This window comes from Lathyrus oleraceus, chromosome 2 (genome assembly GCF_024323335.1).
Source record: "Lathyrus oleraceus cultivar Zhongwan6 chromosome 2, CAAS_Psat_ZW6_1.0, whole genome shotgun sequence".
Classification (NCBI taxonomy): domain Eukaryota; kingdom Viridiplantae; phylum Streptophyta; class Magnoliopsida; order Fabales; family Fabaceae; genus Lathyrus; species Lathyrus oleraceus.
In genome coordinates, this window is record NC_066580.1 from 436,372,197 (window position 1) to 436,397,602 (window position 25,406).

At 39.1% G+C, this 25,406-nt stretch overlaps 1 long non-coding RNA gene and 1 other non-coding gene across 15 annotated transcripts in view; both read right to left on the bottom strand.

Moving 5' to 3' along the window:
* Positions 1 to 25,406, bottom strand: part of LOC127120067 (uncharacterized) — a 180,549-nt gene that overhangs the window by 106,575 nt on the left and 48,568 nt on the right. The gene's annotated exons all lie outside the window — the stretch shown is intronic.
* On the bottom strand, positions 17,829 to 17,935 carry LOC127125036 (small nucleolar RNA R71). The gene has a single exon (XR_007804502.1). It is a non-coding gene; the product is annotated as a small nucleolar RNA R71 (small nucleolar RNA).

A 25,406-nucleotide genomic window follows, 5' to 3' on the forward strand; every position in this document is an offset into this window, starting at 1 on the left:
TCATCCATTGATGATTTGGTTGTGTTCGCTCTCCCTAGAAGAGTCCTCCTCTCCGTTGGTGTCGATAAACGTCGAGTTTTTCCTATGCGTCCGTTGGCGTATAGTTGATATCTTTCCCCACAGGGTCTTCCCCAGTTGAACCTCCTCTCCGTTGGTGTCGATAAACGTCGAGTTTTTCCTAGTCGTCCGATGATGTCTAGTTGCTTATTCCCTACAAATCATTTGGTAATACCATATGATTCCCCTTAGAGTTTCCTCCTCTCCGTTGGTGTCGATAAACGTCGAGTTTTTCCTATTCGTCCTATGACGTCTAGTTGTACCCTTCCCCAAGTGGATTTACCTCCCCGTTGGTTTCGATAAACGTTGTGTTTTTCTCATTCGTCCGATGACGTCTGATTGTATACCCTATTCCCAGTCATTCATTAATGTCTGGTTGATTTCCCAGCCAGAATCCCCAGTAGACGTCCTATTTGGTGTCCGGTTGTGGTCTCCCTTTCGTCCTATGACGTCTGGCTGAGTTTTCTCCTTCTCCGTTGGTGTCGATAAACGTTGAGTCTCCCTTTCGTCCTATGACGTCTGGCTGAGTTTTCTCCTTCTCCGTTGGTGTCGATAAACGTTGAGTCTCCCTTTCGTCCTATGACGTCTGGTTGAGTTTTCTCCTTCTCCGTTGGTGTCGATAAACATTGAGTCTCCCTTTCGTCCTATGACGTCTGGCTGAGTTTTCTCCTTCTCCGTTGGTGTCGATAAACGTTGAGTCTCCCTTTCGTCCTATGACGTCTGGTTGAGTTTTCTCCTTCTCCGTTGGTGTCGATAAACGTTGAGTCTCCCTTTCGTCCTATGACGTCTGGCTGAGTTTTCTCCTTCTCCGTTGGTGTCGATAAACGTTGAGTCTCCCTTTCGTCCTATGACGTCTGGCTGAGTTTCCTCCTTCTCCGTTGGTGTCGATAAACGTTGAGTCTCCCTTTCGTCCTATGACGTCTGGCTGAGTTTTCTCCTTCTCCGTTGGTGTCGATAAACGTTGAGTCTCCCTTTCGTCCTATGACGTCTGGCTGAGTTTCCTCCTTCTCCGTTGGTGTCGATAAACGTTGAGTCTCCCTTTCGTCCTATGACGTCTGGCTGAGTTTCCTCCTTCTCCGTTGGTGTCGATAAACGTCGAGCTTCTCCCTTTCGTCCTATGACGTCTGGCTGAGTTTTCTACCTCTCCGTTGGTCTTGGTAAACGTTGAGTTTTTCCCATTTCGTCCGCTGACGTATGGTTGTATCACTATCCTTCCAGTCATTCATTAATGATTGGTTACCTCTCCGTTGGTCTTGGTAAACGTTGAGTTTTTCCCCATTACGTCCGCTGACGTATGGTTGTATCCTTTCCTGGTTATCCCCAGTAGAGTTGAGTTACCTCTCCGTTGGTTTTGGTAAACGTTGAGTGTTTCCTAGATGTCCGTTGGCATCTAGTTGAGATGATTTCTGTTCCCATTTATCGTGTGTCGATGTCTGGATGTGCTTTACCCTGAAAAGAAAGAAGAAAACAAAAAAAAAATCCCAGCAGTGTGCAAATTTCTACGGTACTTGGTATTCAATCCCTGTTTACCCTGAAAGTCTGACAGCCGTTGCTCTCATCCATTCGGGTTCCCAGCTGATTGAATAGGGGCAGCTGTAGCACCTCAAATTTGCACCCTCCCATTTGTACATTCATTTCGTTTTAGGTCATTAACATTGCATTCACATTGCATAGTCCATTGCATTGCATCAGTCAGGACTGGCATCAGGAGAAGTCAATTGTGCAAGAGATCAAGTTTTTCCATGAGACAAAGGCCCTATGGGTGTTCCAATGAGCTTATGTGAACCCAAGGTTCATTTTGATGCAATTTGGCCAAGTGTTGAAAGCTCAAAGTCCATGGTGTATGACCAAGTCATCTGAGGCCCATAAAAGTCAACTGTAAGTCAACTGAGGGCTAGGAGGTGGAGAGATGGGTTGAGACGCTTCCTTCATGTCCCAAAGAAGTTCATTTGTCATTATAAATACTTATCTTGAAGAATTTGAGGTTAGAAATCATTTCGTTCTTTTCTCGAATTAATCTTGGAAATTCAAGTTGAGTTGGATGATCCGAGTTGATTACTGAAAAGTTGATTTGGTTGTGGAAATTTAATCATGGTTGCATTGAGCCCATTCTTTTCTTTTTTTGTTAAGTCCATAAGTTTGGTCCATTAACCATTTTCCAAATTGATCCATTTTCTAAACATTCATTCAATATCCACGTTTGTCCATATTTCATCTTGATAGACCATTTTCAAAAGCCCATTAACCATTTTTCAAATAATTCCATTTCATTATCCAAATCATAATCCATAATCCATTTAGTTTGATTTTAACACAATCCATTTTTTACAATAATCCATTATCCATATCCAATTTAGTTTATCCGTTTAAAACCAATTGCCATTATCCAATCATACCCATATCCATTTGTACAAAACCAAAATTCTTTTCTGCATAAAATTCTGCATTGCATTTAACAGCAACACATCCAAAATTCTGCATAAAACTGCATAAAATTCTGCATTGCATTTAACAGCAACACATCCAAAATTCTGCATAAAACTGCATAAAATTCTGCATTGCATTTAACAACAACACATCCAAAATTCTGCATAAAACTGCTATAAAAATTCTGCATCATCAAAATTCAGCATTACAAAAATTCTTTTCTGCATAAAATTCTGCATAAAATTCTGCATCATAAAATTCAGCATTAAAATTCTGCATCAAGTACAATCAAAATCCTGCATTAAAATCAAAACAAAATTCTGCATAAAATCAAAATTAATTTCCTGCATAATGAAATAACAGAAATCTTCATTCTTGTATGAGTATAAATAGTGCAAAGCCATAACAGAAAGGAGGGAGGATCCATAACAGAAAAATAACAGAAATTGGAGGAAGCTTTTTCATCCTCTAACCTCTCGTTTCTTCGTCTTCCATCTTCTTCCATTCCTCCACCATCACAAACTCTTCCAATCCTTCAACCACCGTAACCGTTTTTCAATTCACAATCACCTTCATCAAAAACTCCAAACTCCATAGCCAAACCTTCAACCACTACGAATCCGTAACCGTAACCGTAATCTCCGTTCACCGAAACCTTCAACCGCTTCCAATCTTCACTCTTCAATTCTTCCACATTAATTTATCATCATCACAACCGAACCACCAAAGATCCTGCAACAATTCTGCAGCAATTATCTCCTTTCTCGGAAGTGATAAGCAGAAGAAAAAAGAAGAAATAATAGAAAAGAGAAATCCAGAAGAGATCGGAATAATCGGAAACTCACGATCCAAGAGACTTCTTCTTCATTTCGATCGGCAATACCGGTATTACGTCTTCGTCTTCATCTCAAAGAGGAGATGCGAGCGAGGCCTTCATCATCCACCAAGAACCTTCAACAAAATCCGTAGAAGCTCGCAACTCGTAACGGAATTGGTGAGAAGCTACAATCAGAAAGAAACCGATAATTGAGGAAGCAGTAGAAGGAACCAAAACCGTAACCGAAACCGTGATCTCCACCTTCATCAAACCTTCACCTCTCTACAATTTTTCCAGATTTTCTTCTTCCTTCTTTCTAGTTCTTCTTCCTGAATCTTCCACTTTCTTCTGGTTCCCGCACCATAACAATCTCACAGTAATCACTGCGAATTGAAAACCGCACCGATTCTCGCATCTCGAGATCTCACCACACCAATTCATCACGAAACCAAGCATCACAACAGAGGAAGATCGTAACGAGCCTTTGCGCCTCGATTCACCAGCAGTTTCTTCAGCGAGTTTCGACGAAATCCAAGATCTTATCCACAAAGCAACGACGCCGAGCGCAAACCGGGATTCTCCATTTCAGCGCCACAATCCAGCGATTCCTCATCCGCTCCATCAACGACGCGACGCAGCAAGTGGAAATCGAACAACCTCATTGGACGTCGAAGTCGGGGAGCTCTTTTCTCTTCAAATTCCGTTACCCGCACGTGAGAATTAACTGAATATTGATTTCGTTTCCAATGTCGAATTGGTGAAAGGATGAGTGATGAGGTTAGTCTCAAGATTTGTTTGTTTTCCTGCTTGTTTCAATGTCCTCTTTAGAGTTGTGGAATATGGATATGGAGTTGAAAATTGCTTTTGGTCCTTTCTGCACTTGCAACCCTGGTAAGGGCCCGAGAGGACACACCACACTCACTCCCACGGGCCTGGTTCTTGTCTTAGGCCCAGTGAGATACACACTCCATTTCAATTAGTGCACCCCTGCGATTGGGCTTAGCCGTCCTTTCCAATTCTAAGCCCAGTCTGCTGCATCTTGATCCACTGCACTTTGTTTTATATAGTTATTAATTGATAATTGTTTTGGATAATATTAGGTTTAGTTTCGGTTAATTAGGATGATTAGATAAATTTAGAATTAGGTATTATCAGAAAATTAGAAGATATTAGAAGTTTTTGGATTGAATTAGTGATTGATTCTAGAATTAGTTTAATTAGGTTAATCGGTTTAATTAGATCAATTAGAAATGTTAAAAACTGATTTTAGAATTAGTGAAGTTGATTAGAAATTTTGGATTAATTTTAGAGATAGGATAATAGGTTGATTAGTGTAATAGACTTTTAGGTGTATTAGAATTAATAGAGATTAGTTCAATCTTAGAATTCTAGATCTTAATTAGGAACCTTAGTTTATTCAGAAATAGAAATTTTTAGGAATGTTGGTTAGAAATTAGAATATTTTAGATATTAATTTAGCTTTAGAAATTAGAATTAGTTTAGAATTTAATTGTTTTAAATAGAACTTACCTAGAGTAGAATTTTAGTTCAATATTACTCCCTAATTGTGAAATGACTATTCTACCCCTAGGCTTAGAAGTAATTCAATCTCGCATGCTCCCTTAATTTTAGGACCTATCATCACTTGAGTAAATGAATTTCATGTGGAGTTTGAGCTTCCGTTTTGGATTTTTGTTCCTCTTTAACCCTAGTCTTGTACTAGTGGTTTGTGATCTCACTTTTGAGTTGTGTTTCAGGTTAATAGCACAAATGGCCTATGCTGGATGATGTGCCTCCATTGGAGTTGACTTGTGACTTGTATATGGCTAATTTTGACTTTGTTTTGCAGGGTTTGATATTTGAGTTTGAGCCTTAATGACTTGCACCTTGGTGCATTGGCTTGTGTTTGTCTGTTTATAGTTAATTGTGAACCATTTGCTGTTTAGTTGTGTGATTAGTATACTGATGATATTTGATTGATTTCAGGTACATTAGTTGCTAATATTGCTTTGCTTTGCTTGATAAGCAATTTGCACTGAGGTATGATTTCCTTACTCCATGTAGTCTGGAAGACCTGACCTGTTACTTGGCCAGGCACCTGTCTGAAGTCCTCCTTAAGAGGCGATGTTTGTGATTGTTTACCTTTGTGCCAAGCAGGTGAAGACCTCTATGAGGCAATTGGCGGATCAAAGGGATATGCAATCTATCCCCCGCTATTCTGTTGAGTCGTCCCTCTGCTCACACTACTGTGTTGATGCATTGGGACATAAGCCCAAGATCTTGTACAGTGTACAATCGAGTCAGAGTCTTGAGCGTAGAAGGGTTCCATCTTTCTGAACCCACGCTCCTTTGTCTGAAGCTCTCCCTGACCAGGGATAAGAGCTGTGAAGTCTCATCTTCACTCACCTTTCATCAGCTTCACCTTAGACCCTCAATGTCAAGGTTAAGAGCTAACCTTACCCCGATACAGAGGCTTGTTTGTTGAGGTTGATATGACCCCTCGACTAAAGCCTAGCCTTGATGTTTGAGCCCCTTGTTGGTGTGTTTATTTCATGTTGTATACGTTTGTGTGGTGTGATTGTATCCCCTAGGTTTGCTAGACTCCGCGTAGTCTCGTTTGCATGTCAATTAAGGTAGCACGGTTCCTTCGTATAGGACTTCCTTTCTTGCTTGAGCTTTCCTAAAACACAAACGAACATTATCCCCTCTTAAGGATACGTCAACTCCTTCTACTACAGGTGAGTAAGTCTCCAAAGGTCGAGCATCCGGTAGATTGCGTAGTGACGTTGTCCACTTAAAAAACACAAACTAACAGGAATAGTTTAGCCGAACTACGGCAACTCTGATTCTCATGTCCAGATGAGATACGTAGGCACGAGATGCGATGTCTTGTCGAGTTTGACTAACAACTAACACTAATTCTTTTCTCTCGCCCTCGTTGCGATTGAGACCTTCCCTTTCTCTTGCCGTAGTTGCAATCGAGACCCTTCTTCCGCCTGTGTCTTTGTTTTGTGTTGTTGTGTGCTTGGAAGCTGATGTAAGTCCATCGAGTGGCGTTCGGGTTCCAGTGTGTGTTTTGGTTCGGATGCTGATGTAAGTCCAGTGATTGGCATTCAGGCTCCTCGTTTGCCTCCTTGTGTGTGTTTTTGGTTCGGATGCTGATGTAAGCCCAGTGATTGGCATTCAGGCTCCACGTTTGCCATTGCCTGTGTTCGTTTGTGTGCGTGTTTGCCGAGCTACGAATGCTCTGATTCTCCTTCGTCCAAAGGAGATACGTATGCATAGGATGCGACGTCCTAGCGAGCATGTGTCGTTTCCCCAGTCCGAACTACTTAGACTCTGATGTCTATGCTTGATAGACTAAGTAGGCCCAGGATGCGATATCCTGCCGAGTCAGTTTCAGTCTGTTTTCTTGTGTCTCCTTCAGCCAGTATGTGTGTGTGAGCAGTGTTTTTAGCAACCATTTTCCCTTCCTATTGTGCGTGGATCCCGTCGAGTAAGACGGATGCGTAGGGGTGCTAATACCTTCCCTTCGCATAACCGACTCCCGATCCCATTCTCTTTGGTCGCGAGACCACGTCTTTTCCAGTTTTACTCTGAGCGTTTCCTTTCCCTCTTTTGGGATAAATAACGCACGGTGGCGGCTCTGTTGTTCTTGTTTTCCCGCCGGTTTTTCGCGTAATGCGACAATAAAGTTCATTGATTCCATAAGATTTGTTGTCATGTGGCCCCAACGTTGACCGTTGTCGTATGCCCTCGTCCACTTCTCCAATGGAATACTGTTAGTCAACCTTACTGCATCTGCGTTTGACAATTTGATATCTTCACAGTATTGTTTGAAAGAAGGTTATGTTAATGCATACCTTGCGTTGACAACCTTCTTCTGCAACATTTTGTCTTTGATCTCCCGCATGAAATTTTGAGAGATATGTCTAATGCAGTAGACATGCGTTGACGGAGGATCCTACCATCGATTATCAATGTTTTTGTAGGCACTCACTATTGACGGAGAAAATCAAAGACGAAAAGGTACTCTTTTCTCAAAAATTTTGAGGAAGAGAACGTGGTCGTGGAGGACGTGACAGTGGTCGAAGTGGTAGAGGCAGCAACTTCGAGAGAGGACAGTCAAGTCAGCAAAATTGGCGTGGCAGAGGACGTGGTCAAAGAGGTGGTAGGTCGAACCATTCCAACTTTGAATGCTACAAGTGTGGGAAGTATGGTCATTATGCGAAGGATTGTAACTCATTCAAATGCTATAACTGTGATAAAGTGGGACATCTTGCAAAAGATTGTCGAATCGAAAAGAAGGTAGAAGAAACAACCAATCTAACTTTGGAAGCTGAAGCAAATGAAGGTTTTCTCTTGATGGCTCAAAATGAGATCAACACAAATGACAACGTTTGGTATCTTGACTCAGGAGCAAGTAACCATATGTGTGGTCACAAACACCTGTTTAAAGAAATGAGAAAGATTGAAGACGGAAATGTGTCTTTCGGAGATGCATCGAAAGGGAAGGTCGAAGGCAAAGGAACGATCCGTTACTTGCAGAAGGATGGGTTGATTGGATCAATTCAAGATGTTTATTATGTACCAAATCTTAAGACCAACATCTTGAGTTTGGGACAACTTACAGAAAAAGGTTATTCGATACTGATGAAAGAACGGATACTGCATTTGAAGGACAAACTGGGACATCTGATTGCTCGTGTCGAACTGGAGAAAAATCGAATGTACAAACTGAATCTGATAAACGTTCGAGAAAAATGTTTACAAGTAAGTGTCGAAGACAAAGCGTCACTATGGCATCTACGCTTTGGTCATCTACATCATGCTGGTTTAAAAAGGTTGGCGAAAAGGAACATGGTGCATGGACTACCAGATATAGATTATGAAGGAAAGTTCTGTGAAGAATGTGTGCTTAGCAAACAAACAAGAACTTCATTTCAAAAGAAGGCAGAATATCAAGCTAAGCATATCCTTGATTTGATTCACACCGACATATGTGGGCCAATCACGCCAGAATCTTTCAGTAGCAAAAGATACTTTATTTCCTTTATCAACGATTACTCACGGAAGACATGGGTCTATTTCTTGAAAGAAAAGTCTGAAGCATTCGAGGTGTTCAAAAGGTTCAAAGTAATGGTGGAGAAGGAAACCGACAGACACATTAAAGCAGTTCGATCAGATAGAGGTGGTGAGTATACTTCGATAGCTTTTATGAAGTATTGTGAAGAGCAGGGTATAAGGAGATTTCTAACTGCAACATACTCACCTCAACAAAATGGGGTGGCTGAAAGGAAGAATCGAACAGTCCTTGACATGGTTCGTTCAATGCTTAAAAGCAAGAACATGCCAAAGGAATTTTGGGCAGAAGCTGTAAAATGTGCCATTTATGTTCAGAATCGATGTCCACATTTGAAGTTAGAAGATCAAACACCACAAGAAGCGTGGAGCGGACAGAAGCCAACAGTTTCTCATCTCAAAGTATTTGGAAGTGTGGCTTATGCACACGTACCAGATCAACGAAGAACGAAACTTGAAGACAAAAGTCAGAAATACATACTCATAGGGTATGATGAGAAAACAAAAGGGTACAAGCTATTTGATCCCATAAGAAAGAAGGTGATAGTGAGTAGAGACGTTCGAATAAACGAAGCAAGTAAGTGGGACTGGAACAGTTCGACAGAAGCTGTTGTCGAAGTTGAAGAATCATTTGTCGCTGTACCTTCAAACATTTCGACAAAACTTGAAGATTCTGACAATGAAGATGAACCTACACAACCCAGAATGCGAAGTTTGCAAGATCTGTATGATTCGACAAGTGAAGTGCACCTTGTATGTCTCTTGGCAGATGCTGAAAACATCAGTTTTGAAGAAGCAGTACGAGACAAGAAGTGGAAAAGTGCTATGGACGAAGAGATGAGGGCGATTATCCACAACAACACTTGGGAACTAGTTGAATTGCCAAAAGGTAGTCAACCCATTGGTGTAAAGTGGGTATTCAAGAAAAATATGAACGCTTAAGGAGAAATAGAACGATACAAAGCGAGACTTGTTGCGAAGGGATACAAACAAAAAGCAGGAGTTGATTATGACGAAGTATTTGCACCTGTTGCAAGAATGGAGACAATTCGATTACTCATATCTCAAGCTGCTCAATTCAAATGGCCAATATTTCAAATGGATGTCAAAACAGCTTTTCTGAATGGTGTACTAGAAGAAGAAGTCTATGTCGAACAACCACTCGGGTACATGAAAGCTGAAGAAGAGAAGAAGGTACTGAAATTGAAGAAAGCGCTATATGGGCTGAAGCAAGCACCGCGGGCATGGAACACACGTATCGACACATATTTCAAGGAGAACGGGTTCGAGCAATGTCTGTACGAACATGCCCTCTATGTGAAGAAAAATGGAATGAATGTAATACTTGTTGCTCTCTATGTCGATGATCTTATTTTTTTGGGCAGTAATGATCAGATGATAGAAGAATTCAAAAGCACAATGACACATGAATTCGAGATGACAGATTTAGGCCTGATGAGATTCTTTCTTGGTCTGGAAGTTCGACAAGAAGAAACAGGAATCTTCATCTCACAAGAAAAATATGCAAAAGAAATCTTGAAAAGATATAAGATGGAAGACTGTAATCCGGTTTCGACGCCAATGGAACCAGGAACAAAGTTGTCGAAATTTGATGGAGGAGAACGTGTCGAAGCAGGAAAATATCGAAGTTTGGTAGGAAGTCTTCGCTACCTCACATGTACAAGACCAGATATCTCATTAAGTGTAGGCATTGTGAGTCGATTCATGGAGGAGCCAGTTTACACACATTGGAAGGCATTGAAGCGAATTCTGAGGTACATCCAAGGAACAGTGTCACTTGGGATGTTTTACTCGAATTCAGACAAATACAAGCTGGTTGGTTACTCTGACAGTGATTGGTGCGGAGACATAGACGATCGAAAAAGCACTTCTGGATATGTATTCTTCATGGGAAATACTGCATTCACTTGGCTTTCTAAAAAGCAGCCAATAGTAACACTTTCGACATGTGAAGCAGAATATGTAGCAGCATCCTGGTACGTTTGTCATGCAATATGGCTCAGAAGATTGATGAGTAAAATGGAGCTAGAACAGAAAGATGCAACAATAATACAAGTTGACAACAGGTCAGCAACTGAGTTAGCAAAGAATCCAGTAAACCATGAAAGGAGCAAACACATTGACGTTCGCTTCCACTTCATTCGAGAACACGTGAAGGAAGGAAATGTCGAATTGAAGCATGTAGTAAGTAAGGACCAAGTAACAGACATTTTCACAAAACCACTATCAAAAGAAATCTTCGACAGAGGCAAGAAATTGATAGGCATGATGAATAGAAGAAACATTTAAGTTTACAGAGGAGTTTTGTTGAATAAACTTTAATGTTAGAGTTAATGGGTTTTTAATAATAAGTTAATAGAGAGATTTGGAAGGTCAATAGACAGTGGCCAAATTAATAGTATTTACTAATTTTGATAACTCCTAGAATAGTTAAAGTCTCTGAGTATGTATAAAGACCAAAATTGTACTCAAATGAAAATACAGAAGTTTATAAAACTACTCGCTTCTTCTGTCAATATTTTGATCATATCCAACAAGATATGGAAGGAAGAGTGTATTTGAAAGGTCGATTACTATTAGAGACGGGAACATTGAAAAATAAGGAAATGTGTCAGTAAATTGGTTGTAACTTAAACTTAAATCTTGGAGTGAGTATCTAGCACAACCCAACAATTTACGAAAAATGTTTGAAATGTCTCCAGAATCATGAATAGCTCTTATAAAAAGAGAGCCAAGAGAACTTGGTAACATCACCAAACATTAGAAGAAGAAACAACAAACTAAAGAGCAAGATGGAAGCCTTTTAGTCATGGGTAAGACCTAGTTGATTTTACCAAAACAAGCATACACAAATACAGAATCAACTCATTTTCTCATGGCCTTTCAAGTGCATATTCCACAAGTATTGTATTCCATAATTGCAATATGTGCATGCAGTACATGCAGTTAACCTCTCTAAATCAAATGTGAGCATTTTCCTTAAAATTTGGTAAGCTTGTCAGACTTGTGCCAAACATTGTGCACTATTAAACCGAAAACCTCATTAGTCACTAGTTACTTTCTAATATAAAAAAAGTGTTGTTTTTGATTCAGAGATATCTAGTTTCAGATTCCTTTGAAGATAAAGTTCATTGATTCCATAAGATTTGTTGTCATGTGGCCCCAACATTGACCGTTGTCGTATGCCCTCGTCCACTTCTCCAATGGAATACTGTTAGTCAACCTTACTGCATCTGTGTTTGACAATTTAATATCTTCACGGTATTGTTTGAAAGAAGGTTATGTTAATGCATACCTTGCATTGACAACCTTCTTCTGCAACGTTTTGTCTTTGATCACCCGCATGAAATTTTGAGAGATATGTCTAATGCAGTAGACATGCGTTGACGGAGGATCCTACTATCCATTATCAATGTTTTTGTAGGCACTCACTATTAAAGGGTGTCAGGGTCTGAGATCAAACATAACTTAGGCTTAGGAGCAACGTGCAATCGAAGATTTTTTAGGAAAAAACTTCATCCCTCAGCAGTCAACCCTTCAACTAGGGCAAAGACGATTGGAAAAATGTTGTTGTTGCCATCTTGTGCCACTGCCATCAGTAGCGTTCCTTTATATTTCCCGTACAACCATGTAACATCAATTTGTATAATAGGTTTACAGAAAGCAAAACCTTTGATGCATGGTTGATACGCCCAAAAGAGTCGGTGGAATACTCCATTACCAATAGCACAAGTCCCGTCTAGGGTATACACCGACAATGTTTCCAAATTGACAATAGTCCATGGAGCATAATTTATATGAGCCACCAACTATTTAGGAAGTTGTTTGTAAGACTCCTCACAATTTCCAAACACTTTTTTAACCATCTTAGTCCTAACTATCCAAACCTTCATATATGATAAAGTATAGTTGTACTGTGTTATAATATGCGAGATTATTGTACTCACCTTTAACAACGGATTATCGCTAATGGCAGCCAAAATTTCATCGCATATTAACTGAGAGATGAGTTTGAGATGGTTTTGCATTGGGTTCATGATTAAACATGTGTGAATTGGACCCATAGAACCAATCTCCCAAGAATCACTCCTCTTCCTATAAGATGCTGACAATCGGAACAGGCAGAGCTCATTTCAACAATAAATCTTATACCTTGTTGCATTAGTTCGATCAACCTTGTAATCAGCTGATAATTCCATGTGATACTTTTTAATGGCTCTGACATAGTCTTCTTTTGTGTGAAATATGTCTCCTTCTTTCAATGATCCTTGAATTTGCACATAAGGATTGTAAAATATATCTGATGAAGGTTCATCTGCACCCAAATTCAAGCTTGTCATGTGTTGAGGTGGAAAATATACATGACTAGCTGGTAATGGCTCTTCTTCTTCATCATTCACCATTGAATCAACCAATAACTCGGCTTCTTCTTCTTCCTTGTCAACAACATTGACTTCAACTTATTTTTCGTTATCAGTTTCACAAAACATTTTATGACGGATCAACAAACTGAGACACTTAATGTTGTTGTGTGAATATATATAACTCTATATCATTCTACCCAGATTGTTCATGACTGAGAAATATATGTTGAACATCATCATCATCATCTCAAATCTACAACTGATAAAACTTTATTTGGTTGTCTGCAAAGAACACCATATTTTTGTAGATGATTTGTCCCATCTAACTACACTTCAATTTCTTTTCTATTCTTTGTTTCAAATGTGAAAATTTTGATCGTCGATTTATTGTAAAACGAGTTACTTCTGTGTTGCAAAAACAAAAACCGAATAAGTGACACTCAAATATTTCACCATCGGTATGGGCACTGATCATGTAATATGATGATGAAGACATTTTTTTAAAATGTAGGTTTAGTGTTTGATGGTGAGTGCATTGATCACATATTAGCATGCAGTTAAATAAGGTAGATGGTGAAGGCAAATGTATTGATCACGTAAAGAATCTACAGGATTCCATGCAGAGACAAGACAAGGCAAACACCCTTACTAATGGCACATGCAAGATTCTTCTGCCCTAATAAGCCAACGCATGTGCCTGCATGATTCTCTGCAAAGATGATTTTTGCCTAATAATACAAGGCAAACGCCCTTATCAATGGCGCATACAGCAACCCATACGCACTATTCATTGGCGCCTACTCCCATGCATGCTTAAACACAAGGCATGCTCCCTTACTTTTAGTGCCTACTCCCATGCATGAAAAAGTCCAATGACGCCTACACTTATACATCACATGTTGCAACTTTCCAACCTATCTCATCTATAAATATTGCAACAACTCACAACACTCAACATCTGCAACACTCAATACCTGTAACACTCAATACCTGCAACACTCAACCTCAGTGTAACCCTCAATACTTGCAACACTCAACCTCAGTGTAACACTCAATACTTACAACATTCAACCTCTGCAACACTCAACCTCACTGCAATACTCAATCTCTCTGCAATACTCAATTTCTCTGCAATGATCAATCTCTCTGCAACATTATGTATCTATTGACTATGGATGAGGAACATCGAGGAACAATTGATAATATTGAGACATTTGTATGTTATTACTTAATATTATTTATTACTTATTCTTATTCTTATTCTTATTTCGTAGCAAAATGTCTCTATTGTTTATTACTCCTTCTTACTTATTTCTTACTTATGTTTTATTAGGACCCAAAGAGATTTTGATGTCGTGTACATGAATATGTACCACACGATCCTTTGATCGAACCATATATTCGAGTATGCGATTTTGGTAATCTACTCAACATAGTCTCATACTCGGTTGACTATAAATTTATTCTTGCTTTGTTAGAGAGATAGAGACCCGAGACCCACACATTTCACCTTCCTTTCGGTGAGTGTATCGTCACACTTGAGGACATCTACATGTTGTTAGGTCTACATATCAATGGTAAGGCCGTCAATGGTAGAGTTAACCAAGATAACTCTATATGCGATGAATTATTAGGTTCCCCTTTGTGTGGAGACACAACTACGGGAAAGACTTATGGTCAAGCTAGGGATCAAGGTATTAATTTAAAATATCTTAAACAATATTATGAAAGTATAACATTAAATGAAGAATCTATCGAGTATGAAAAGATAATTAAAGCTCGGTGTTATATTATGATTCTATTTGGTAATTTTTTATTTCCTGAAAGTACTGGTAATACGGTAAATATCATGTATTTGCCGTTCTTATGAAACATAAATAAGGTAACCACATATAGTTGGGGTTCAGCTGTTTTGTTCCATCTATATAGTTGGTTGTGTAAAAATGCTAAAAAAATACTTGTACGTTTTATTATCGTGCCTATTTGCTACAAGCATGGGGTTGGTCAAGACTGCTGTCACTTGCCCCAGTCAACAAGAATCCATTCATATTCCCCTTTGCAACAAAGTAAGTTTAAAATTGTACCATCTGATTTATTAGACTTTACACTACAACTAACTGTAAATAATATTTTTCCAATCTTTTCGATCTATGTGGTCAGTTAAAGGGATGAACTACAACAGGTGTCTGAAACACGTTGTAGTAGTCTATCGCAATTTTTTGGACCAAGTTGGACCAGACGATGTAATACTACTACGCAACTCTACATTTGATTTTAAAAAAATCATCCTATTACATATCATCTAATCATGTCATATTCTTGTACAGTTTATCTAGAGACCATATTTGGGTCTTGATCATCAGGTTAACCATGATGATGATGCAATTTAGACAGCAAAAACACCAATTATTCGGTTCACTACTGTGGAGATGCACCAGAGTGACCGTGTAAAACTGTAGTTCGACATGCAACAACAAACTCTAGAACCTCTGACGTGTTTGGGAGATTGGCATCAACAAAGAGTCGATGGTCAATGGGATTATTCTAACTAGAGAGACTTCACAAAAGAGATGTGTCGCCATTAGAGGAATCGACGAAAACACATCTTAAACGAACCAGTCATACGTGGTGTTAGACTACCTGAACATTATATGGCATGGTTTAGGTCGGTTACAACGCCACAGTGATAACATGAAATAATTTCATATTTTCGGACTCGATTTAATTAAATTATATTATTATTTGTTCCGATTTATTTCATATTATTCGATATTACTTGGTATTTTCGCTTCTATTTATCTCAGGTAACTTATTTGAAGCATAAGTGAAAAAGGAAGAAAAGGGGGTGCAAAAAGAGAATGAGAAGCAATTCCACTAAAGCCCAGCCCACAATTATCAGCCAGAAGCGTTGAAGCTGTGACGAGCGCCACACAAGGTGTGACGAGCGTCACACCCCCAGCTAAGTGTTACGAGCGTAACACAAGGTGCGACGAGCGTCACACCCCCATTCCTATATTTTTGGGTTTGACGCGTAACAGAAGCAACGGAAGCACGTTCCTCCTCTTTCTTCGCTTGACCAATTGACGTGAGAAAGCTACCAAAGGGAAACAGTTACAAATGAGAGTAATATAAATAGAGCCAAAGATCCAACCCTGCAGCTCTCTCACGCTCATCTCAATTTTCCAGTTTTCGGCATAACATTATTTTCACTACTTTTTATTATTTTCAGCACTTACTTTCCTAGCAATTTTTATTTCCTTTTCTTTTCCAGTCAATCTTTCAAGCACTTAATTAATTTTTCACACAATAGTTTCTACACCGGAAACTATTGTGTATCTTTTACTGGATCTAACCTAACGTTAGATCATAGTATTTTATTCCTTCGCTTTTATTTTCCTGTCCGATTGAAGAGTTCAAGAACAAATCCAACCGGTTTGTGGTGGAGTGTTCAAGATTGCTATTAATTATTCAGGTTCTTTAATTTATTGTTTTAATTTATATATGCCCTGCATTACTGTTTATTTATATTGTTTGCCTGATATGGTTTTATTTAAGCATGATAATTGTTTAGACCTGTTTAGCATGTCCGACTAATTAATTTAGATATCGGTATGTAAAGTAAGCGGAATAAGGAATCAAAAACCAAGTTGGTTTAATTTCATTTAAAAATAAATCACTCTTTTTATAGTCTCAATTTACAGGGTTAATCCCAAAGTTTTTGTACGAGAGTAAAAGACATAAAGAAGTTAAAATTAATAGAACGAAAGTTTGAGTTTTTAACTGGACAGTGTAAATTGGACATTAATTCTAAATCAGGGCGAAAGCAATTTTTAGAGTTAATTAAATTCTAATCTTTTTCAAAAAGTATTTTTAAAGGTTAAATGTGAGGACGAGAGTTAAGCATTTAAGTTTAATTATATAATCTAAGTCAACAGAGCGAGAGTTTGAGACGAGGGTGTTTAAACGGTTATTATTTTAATAAAAAGAGTTTCTATAGATACTATTGTTTTCAAAAAATGATTTTGGACTTAACTAATAAGTGACAGCTACGTTAATATAAAGTCATGGTCTATTCAACAGAGCGAGAGTTTGAGAAAAGGCTTTTAATCAATAGTGTCTACTGAAAAGATTTCTTCTAAAACCAAGAAACCAACGAAGATTTGATTCCCTAATTACGACGAACTACATACCGATATCCGCTTAATTAATATTTAATTTAGATCTAATTTTAGTTTTACTTTTCCCCCAAACAATCAAAGTATCATCCGCCTTAGCTTTACGAAGTAACCTTAGAAAACGGTATATCGATTCATAAGTCCCTGTGGGATCGATACCTTTTAAAACTACGCGATAGAACTGTGCACTTGCAGTTAGTACCCCAATTCGACTCATAAAGTCACGATCAAGTTTTTGGCGCCGTTGCCGGGGACTTTTATTTAGTCGATATCGTAACTCTCCTGTTACGCTGTAGAGACTAAGGCAATTTTTATTTTTCATTTTTTCTTTCGTTGATTTGTATGCCACACACTCGCTCACAAGGCGATCCGTTTTACTTACGAATCAACGACATTGAACTATATCTCCGAGTCTTACGACGAATTCAGGAATATCGTGCTGCAAACAATCTCCCTCTTATCGAAGTGCCCGACCTCAAAAATCTTCTTCCTTCGCCGATACCCGAGATGGAAGAACCAGCTCGTGCTCTTCGAGATTACGCCGCTCCATCGCAAGATGAGCCGCATTCGAGTATTGCTCCACCCGCAATCGAAGCAAACAACTTCGAACTTAAGCCTTCGCTGTTACAAGCAGTGCAACAGAACCAATTCTCTGGAAATCCTACCGAGGATCCAAACCTTCATTTATCCGTATTTGTCCAATACGCTGATACTGTTAAAGCTAATGGTGTCACTTCAGAGGCAATTCGACTTCGTCTCTTTCCTTTCTCGTTAAGAGATAAAGCTAGAAGATGGCTTCAGTCTCTTCCTTCCAACTCAGTCACCACATGGAACGAGTTGAAGAAAGTCTTCCTTGCCCGATATTTTCCTCCAAGCAAAACAGCTATGTTGAGAGCCCAGATAAATGGATTTAAACAGAAAGATAACGAGTCTCTTTTCGAAGCATGGGAAAGATACAAAGACATGATGAGACTTTGTCCACACCATGGTTTAGAGGACTGATTAGTAATTCATACCTTCTATAATGGTCTCTTATACAACACAAGGTTAACAATAAACGCCGCCGCAGGTGGTGCGCTTATGGATAAACCTTATGCCGATGCTTATCAACTTATCGAAAGCATGGCCCAAAACCATTATCAGTGGGGAAGCGATCGAACAATGGTAGAGAAACCTCAAACGAAAAGTGGCATGTACGAGATAAGTAGCCTCGATCATGTTAATGCAAAAGTGGATGCTCTGGCCCAGAAAATTGAAAGTTTAAATGTATCACCTCCAGCCACCGTGGTTGCCGCAGCTCAAAATTGCGAAGTCTGTGGAATCCAAGGTCACACTCCTGCAGATTGTCAACTCCTAACAGGAATCCAAGCAGAGCAAGTGAATTATGCTCAAGGAAATCCCTACTCGCATACCTATAACTCTAACTGGAAGAACCATCCTAATTTTTCATATAAGAGTAATAATGCTTTATATGCACCAGGACAAGCTCCAAGTCAAGCCCCAGCTATACCTCCGGGATATCAAAAGCCGATCCCATCTACACCTAACAATAACGTTCCTAGGAAATCCAACTTGGAAATCATGATGGAGAACTTCATAGCTTCTCAACAGCAAACCAATAAAGATTTCTTAAACCAGAATGTACACACTAGCGAACAAATTAAACAACTAGCAAGTAAAGTAGATGCCCTGACCACCCATAACAAAATGCTGGAAACACAAATCTCACAAGTAGCTCAACAACAAGCGCCTACTGCTGCCCCAACTGGCACATTTCCTGGACAGCCCCAACCTAACCCGAAAAGCCACGCTCATGCCATCATATTAAGAAGTGGAACGGAAGTAGAAGGACCATCTGATCCAAGGATGGAAAACCAAAACTCTAAAAAGTCAACTGAGGAAGAAAGTAAACCTAAGGAAAAGGAAGAGAGTAATAAGGAAACCGTAGAAAAGAAAGAACCTTATGTACCTCCACCACCTTATAAGCCACCTATCCCTTACCCTCAAAGGCTTATTAAAACCAAAGATGCAGGCCAATTTAAAAAATTTGTTGACCTACTGAAACAATTAAACGTCACAATTCCGTTTACAGAAGCTATTACGCAGATGCCCTCATATGCTAAGTTCTTAAAAGAAATTCTTTCTAATAAAAGGAAACTTGAAGATAGCGAAACTGTTACACTCACTGCTGAATGTAGCGCCATAATCCAGAATATGCCTCAAAAACTTAAGGATCCTGGTAGTTTCTCTATACCCTATCACATAGGAAAATTTGTCATAGATAAGGCTCTATGCGATTTAGGAGCCGGTATCAGTGTTATGCCTTTATCCATATGCAAGAAACTAGAAATGGGAGAATTAAGACCAACTAAAATGTATGTGCAACTAGCAGATCGTTCTGTTAGATATCCTGTAGGAATTCTTGAAAACGTTCCCGTGCGCATATGCCATTCTACATTCCAACCGATTTTATAATTATGGATATTAGAGAAGATGAAGTTACATCCATTATATTGGGAAGACCATTCTTAGCAACCGCCGGTGCGATCATAGACGTAAAACGAGGACGACTCACTTTCGAAGTAGGAGAAGAGAAAATTGAGTTCATTCTTTCCCAATTTTTGAAAGCACCTGCAATAGATGACACATGTTACTTTATGGATATCATCGATGAATGCATAAAAGAAACAGAGTTAGAAAATGACAAATTGTTTGACTATCGTGTAGAAGACGAACTTAACCAATGTTTAGCAATGACATCGGATCCTGCGCAATGCCTTAAGAAACCAAACCTCGACCTAAAAACACTTCCCAAAAATCTGAGATATGAATTCCTAGACTTAGAACTTGAACGACCAGTAATAGTTAATGCAGACCTAGGAAAACTCGAAACCGAAAAACTCCTACATGTCTTAAGAAAATATCCAACCGCACTAGGATACAACATCACCGATCTTAAAGGAATAAGTCCTTCTATTTGTATGCATCGCATCATGCTAGAAGAAGACTGTAAAACCTCTAGGGAACATCAGAGGAGACTAAACCCGATCCTGAGTGAGGTAGTGAAGAAGGAAGTAACAAAGTCATTAGAGGCAGGTATCATATATCCTATATCTGATAGCAAATGGGTTAGTCTTGTACACGTAGTACCAAAGAAAGGAGGTATAACAGTTATTGAAAATGAAAAAGGAGAAACTATAACCAAACGAATCGAATCGGGATGGAGAATGTGCATTGACTATAGAAAACTAAACAAAGCAACCTGAAAAGATCATTTCCCTTTACCATTCATAGACCAGATGTTAGAACGATTAGCAAAACATTCTCATTTCTGCTATCTAGACGGTTACTCAGGCTTCTTTCAAATACCAATTCATCCTGATGACCAAGAAAAGACAACATTCACATGTCCTTTTGGTACCTTCGCTTATCGACGAATGTCGTTTGGCTTGTGCAATGCTCCCACAACCTTCCAAAGGTGCATGATGGCAATATTCGCCGATTTTCTCGAAAATATCATGGAAGTATTTATGGACGATTTTTCCGTATGTGGACAAAGCTTTGAAGGATGTCTTGAAAACCTAGAAAGAGTTCTAAAGCGATGTGTAAAAGTAAACCTAGTACTTAATTGGGAAAAATGTCACTTTATGGTACAAGAAGGAATTGTTTTAGGACACATCATATCAAATAGAGGAATTGAAGTAGACAAAGCCAAAATAGAAGTAATCGAAAACCTTCAACCTCCGAAAACTGTGAGAGAAGTACGAAGCTTCTTAGAACACGCCGGTTTTTACCGACGATTCATTAAAGACTTCTCTAAAATAACTAAACCTTTGACTGGATTATTAATGAAAGATGCTGAATTCATCTTTGATAATAAATGTTTAGAAGCATTTCAAACGCTTAAACAAGCATTGATCTCTGCACCCATAATGCAGACCCCGGATTGGAATAAACCATTCGAAATAATGTGTGACGCAAGTGATTACGCCGTGGGTGCTGTTTTAGGACAACGAAAGGATAAAAAGCTTCACGTCATATATTACGCAAGTAGAACTCTAGATGAAGCACACATGAATTACGCCACAACCGAGAAAGAACTCTTAGTAGTAGTATTTGCACTAGATAAATTTCGTTCTTACTTGGTCGGAGCTAAAATAATCGTTTACACTGACCACGCCGCCATTAAGTACCTCTTAACAAAAAAGGATGCTAAACCTAGACTCCTAAGGTGGATCTTGTTGCTACAAGAATTCGATCTGGAAATCAAAGATAAGAAAGGAACTGAAAACGTAGTAGCAGATCACCTCTCTAGACTCGAAAACCTAGAACCGGAAAGAACATTGATCAACGATGATTTCTCGTACGATAAACTTATAGCTACTTTGGAAGAAAATAAAGCTAATAAACAGGTAGAGACCACCTTAGCTATATGTGTTACACCATGGTACGCTGACTTCGTCAATTATTTAGCTGCCGGAATAGTTCCACCTAATTTATCTTACCAACAAAAGAAACGATTCTTCCATGACATAAAACATTATTACTGGGATGACCCTTTACTTTTCAAAAGAGGCCCCGATGATATTTTCCGTCGGTGTATACCAGAAGAAGAGATAGAAAATATAATCCAACACTGTCACTCCGCTCCTTATGGTGGACATGCAAGTACATCCAAGACCTGCTTCAAAATCCTACAAGTCGGTCTTTATTGGGCAAACATATGGAAGGATGTGCATGCGGCTATCAAGAAATGTGATAGATGTCAACGCACAGGAAACATATCTAGACGTGACGAGATGCCACAAAAGGGCATTTTGGAAGTAGAGATTTTCGACGTGTGGGGAATAGATTTCATGGGACCTTTTCCACCTTCTTTCGGTAACAAGTACATACTCGTAGCGGTTGATTACGTATCAAAATGGATTGAAGCTATAGCTTCTCCAACAAACGACACACGAGTAGTAACTAGACTCTTTAAGAATATAATATTTCCGAGATTTGGTGTCCCAAGAATAGTAGTCAGTGATGGTGGATCGCATTTCATATCTAAGATACTCGAAAAACTACTGTTTAAGTATGGTGTAAGACATAGAGTAGCGACACCTTACCATCCTCAAACCAGTGGACAAGTGGAGGTGTCTAACAGAGAAATCAAACAAATATTGGAAAAAACAGTCGCCACCTCAAGGAAAGACTGGTCATCGAAACTACCGGAAGCTTTATGGGCATACCGAACCGCTTACAAAACTCCCATAGGGACAACCCCATTTAAGCTTATTTATGGAAAATCTTGCCACCTCCCGGTAGAATTAGAATATAAGGCCTACTGGGCTATTAAAAATCTAAATTTAAACTATAAGGCCGCTGGTGAAAAGCGAATTCTTGACATAAACGAATTAGAGGAACTTCGACAAGACGCCTACGAAAATGCCAGAATCTACAAAGAAAGAACGAAGAAATGGCATGATAAACGTATATCAAGAAAAATCTTCAAACAAGGCGATATAGTCCTTTTGTTCAACTCTAGACTTAAGTTATTCCCAGGAAAACTACGTTCTAGATGGTCAGGCCCTTTCCAAATCACCAATGTCTTTCCAAGTGGAGCTGTGGAAATTAAAGGCAAATCTATGGAACCATTTATCGTAAACGGGCAGCGTCTAAAACATTATCACTATGCAGAGAACAATGAAGATTTGCAAGTCCTGCACTTAGACGTAATGCCTCCAGAAGTTATAGATTATATTTGATAGTTTTTATGTCGAGCTTGCGACATTAAACAAAGCGCTTCGTGGGAGACAACCCACAAATATTTTTTATTTTTTTATTTTTTTATTATTCCTTTAAAATTTTATTTAGTACTTCTTCTTAATTTATTTTAACTTATAAATTTTTTCTTCTTTTCTTCTTTCGGCATTTGGCCAAATCCTGACTAAAACTCTTGTTTTTCTTTTCTCTAGCTAACATTAACCTGATGGGACAAACTGATCGTATGGGTATCAAATTCAGAGGGAAAGCTCAGAAACAAAAGTTTGAGGAACTAGCAGAGAGAGAGAGAGATGCTACCTAGTTTGTATGCTGATGATTGGGCAATGACTGCCCTTGGACTAAGAGAGAGTGTCCTGTATTTGCTGAGTCAAATAGGGTGGGAAACCACTCCTATCCGAAGACAATTCGTCACTTACCGGAGACTAACGCTGGAATTCCTTAGCTCCCTGATCTATCTACCCAGCCATGGAAAAGGAATAAGCAGAGGTTTCATTCAATTCATAATGTTCAACATGGAGTATCAATTTAACATTCAAGATTTTACCAACCTTTTAGGTTTCCCTACCTCTTTTGATACATTCACAGTGAGCCAAGAAGACCTTTTTGAATATAGAGAACTTGAACATTTTTGGGGAAATTTGACTGAAAATGACGACCCCGAGGAACATGAGTTTCTTTCTGGAAACATACATAATCCGGCCTTTCGTTATTTCCATAAGATCCTGGCTCACACCCTTTTTGGGAAGAAGTCAAATAGTACTACAGTATCATGTGATGAACTCTTCATCATGTTTTGTGCTTCCCAGAACCGTCCCGTGAATGGTGCCACTTTTATGTTGGCGAACTTTGACCGCCTTATCCAAGATGAACGAGCACCAATTCAAATAGGCGGATTGATAACCATGATTGGTAATGCTATCAGATTACGTCAACCTATGCTTGACCTAAGCCCTTTCTGTGGCCTTGCGACTATGAGTATACCCTTCCTCTTCAACATTATGTTTATAGCAAACCTCGCGCCTGAAGAGTTTGAGCTTATAATTAACAACCAAGTTCTTTGCCTATTCACCTTGCCTAGTCCGAGGACTAGTGTTCATAACCGCAATAACTGGCTCTACAATCTGAACGGAATACCCTCTCCTGCTAGATCTACTGAATCCATCCAGGACTATGAGATTTGTGACGACCAGATTCCTTATGCTGAGTCTGACCCTCAGACACCATCTGGTTATTATAATATTGACCCTCCTCCTCAACCCGTCCCGACCGAAGAGTCGGCAATACCCGATCCTAGACATCATATGCCCGGAGATAATTATAACACCATCATTCAAGCCTTGATGTCAGAACAAAACGCCCTCAGAGAAGAGTTAGCTAACATGGGACAAGAATTTCTGGGATACATGAGCAGTATGACAAATCAATTCCACGAGTTGCTAAACCGTGTTAACTCCTTTGCTCCTCCAGCCAGAGATCATGCAAGTGGCTAGAAGTTGTTTTTCTTAGTTACTTAGTTTTAGTTTAGGCTATTTATTAATTTTGTTTCACATTATTTTTAATGTTAGTATTTGTTTTTCTTTTGCATGTTTGCCTTTGGTCTTCCAATGTTACATTATGATTATTTTATGAAGCTATTGCATTATTGGTTTATTTTATTTTGATATATGCAATTTCTATAATTACAAGTAATGATATCCACTATATGCTATGCCTGTTAAAGAAATACATATATTATGGTAGTAGAATAGCATGCAAGGAAATTTAAAAGCATTACAATAGCAAAATAAAATAAGCATAAGCAAAACAAAATAACAAAAAAATAAAATAAAATATAATAGTAAAAAAAACAAATTAGGAAGAACGCAAGCAGTGACCGTTGCAAACTTACTGTGTGACGAGCGTCACACACTCCATCACGGTCGTCACACCAAGTGCCTGTGACGCCCGTAACACCTCTGTCACGAGCGTGACACCTTCAGACTAGGTGAACGTTAGTAACCGTTGGAGACACGACCGTTACACCACCCACTTTTTACCTTCCCCATTCATTCACCCATTTACTCACACTTACCCACATTTATTTATTTTTCACCCACTCCCTTTCCAACTTCCAATTTTTTTTACTATAAATACCCACCATACCTTTCTTCATACACCACAAACCATTCTATAAAATACCTTTCATTTTCTTACCTTTTACTTCTTTCAACCCACTTATCAGTATGGCGGGAAACCAAGCATTCGGAAATATCATCTTCTGATCCGAAGATGATAATTATCAAAGGGAGCAGTTCGAGCGTTTCCAACAGCGAGGTGTCGTATCTACCAGGTATCCTGATTTAAATTGTTTACAAGAATTAGGATTACTTCAAGGTATACAATGGATGCTCCGCCTTGCTGATTTAACCTTTCTATGCACTCATAATCAACCTACTACCCATCTCTCACCTTAGAATTTTTAAGTTCTTATTCGTACAACACTCCCACCGGTGAAGACGAGTACTTAACCGGTACCGCAACCTTCCGCATGTTCAACACCGAATACTCACTATCCCAGGATCAGCTGAGTGCCATGCTACAGTTCCCTGTAGGAGACCGAGTCCACCCAAGAATCCCTCCGAACTCCTAGTGGCAAATAAACGCCTTCGACCTCTTTAGAAAAATATCCGGTGTGGAAACCAACAACTGGGATGT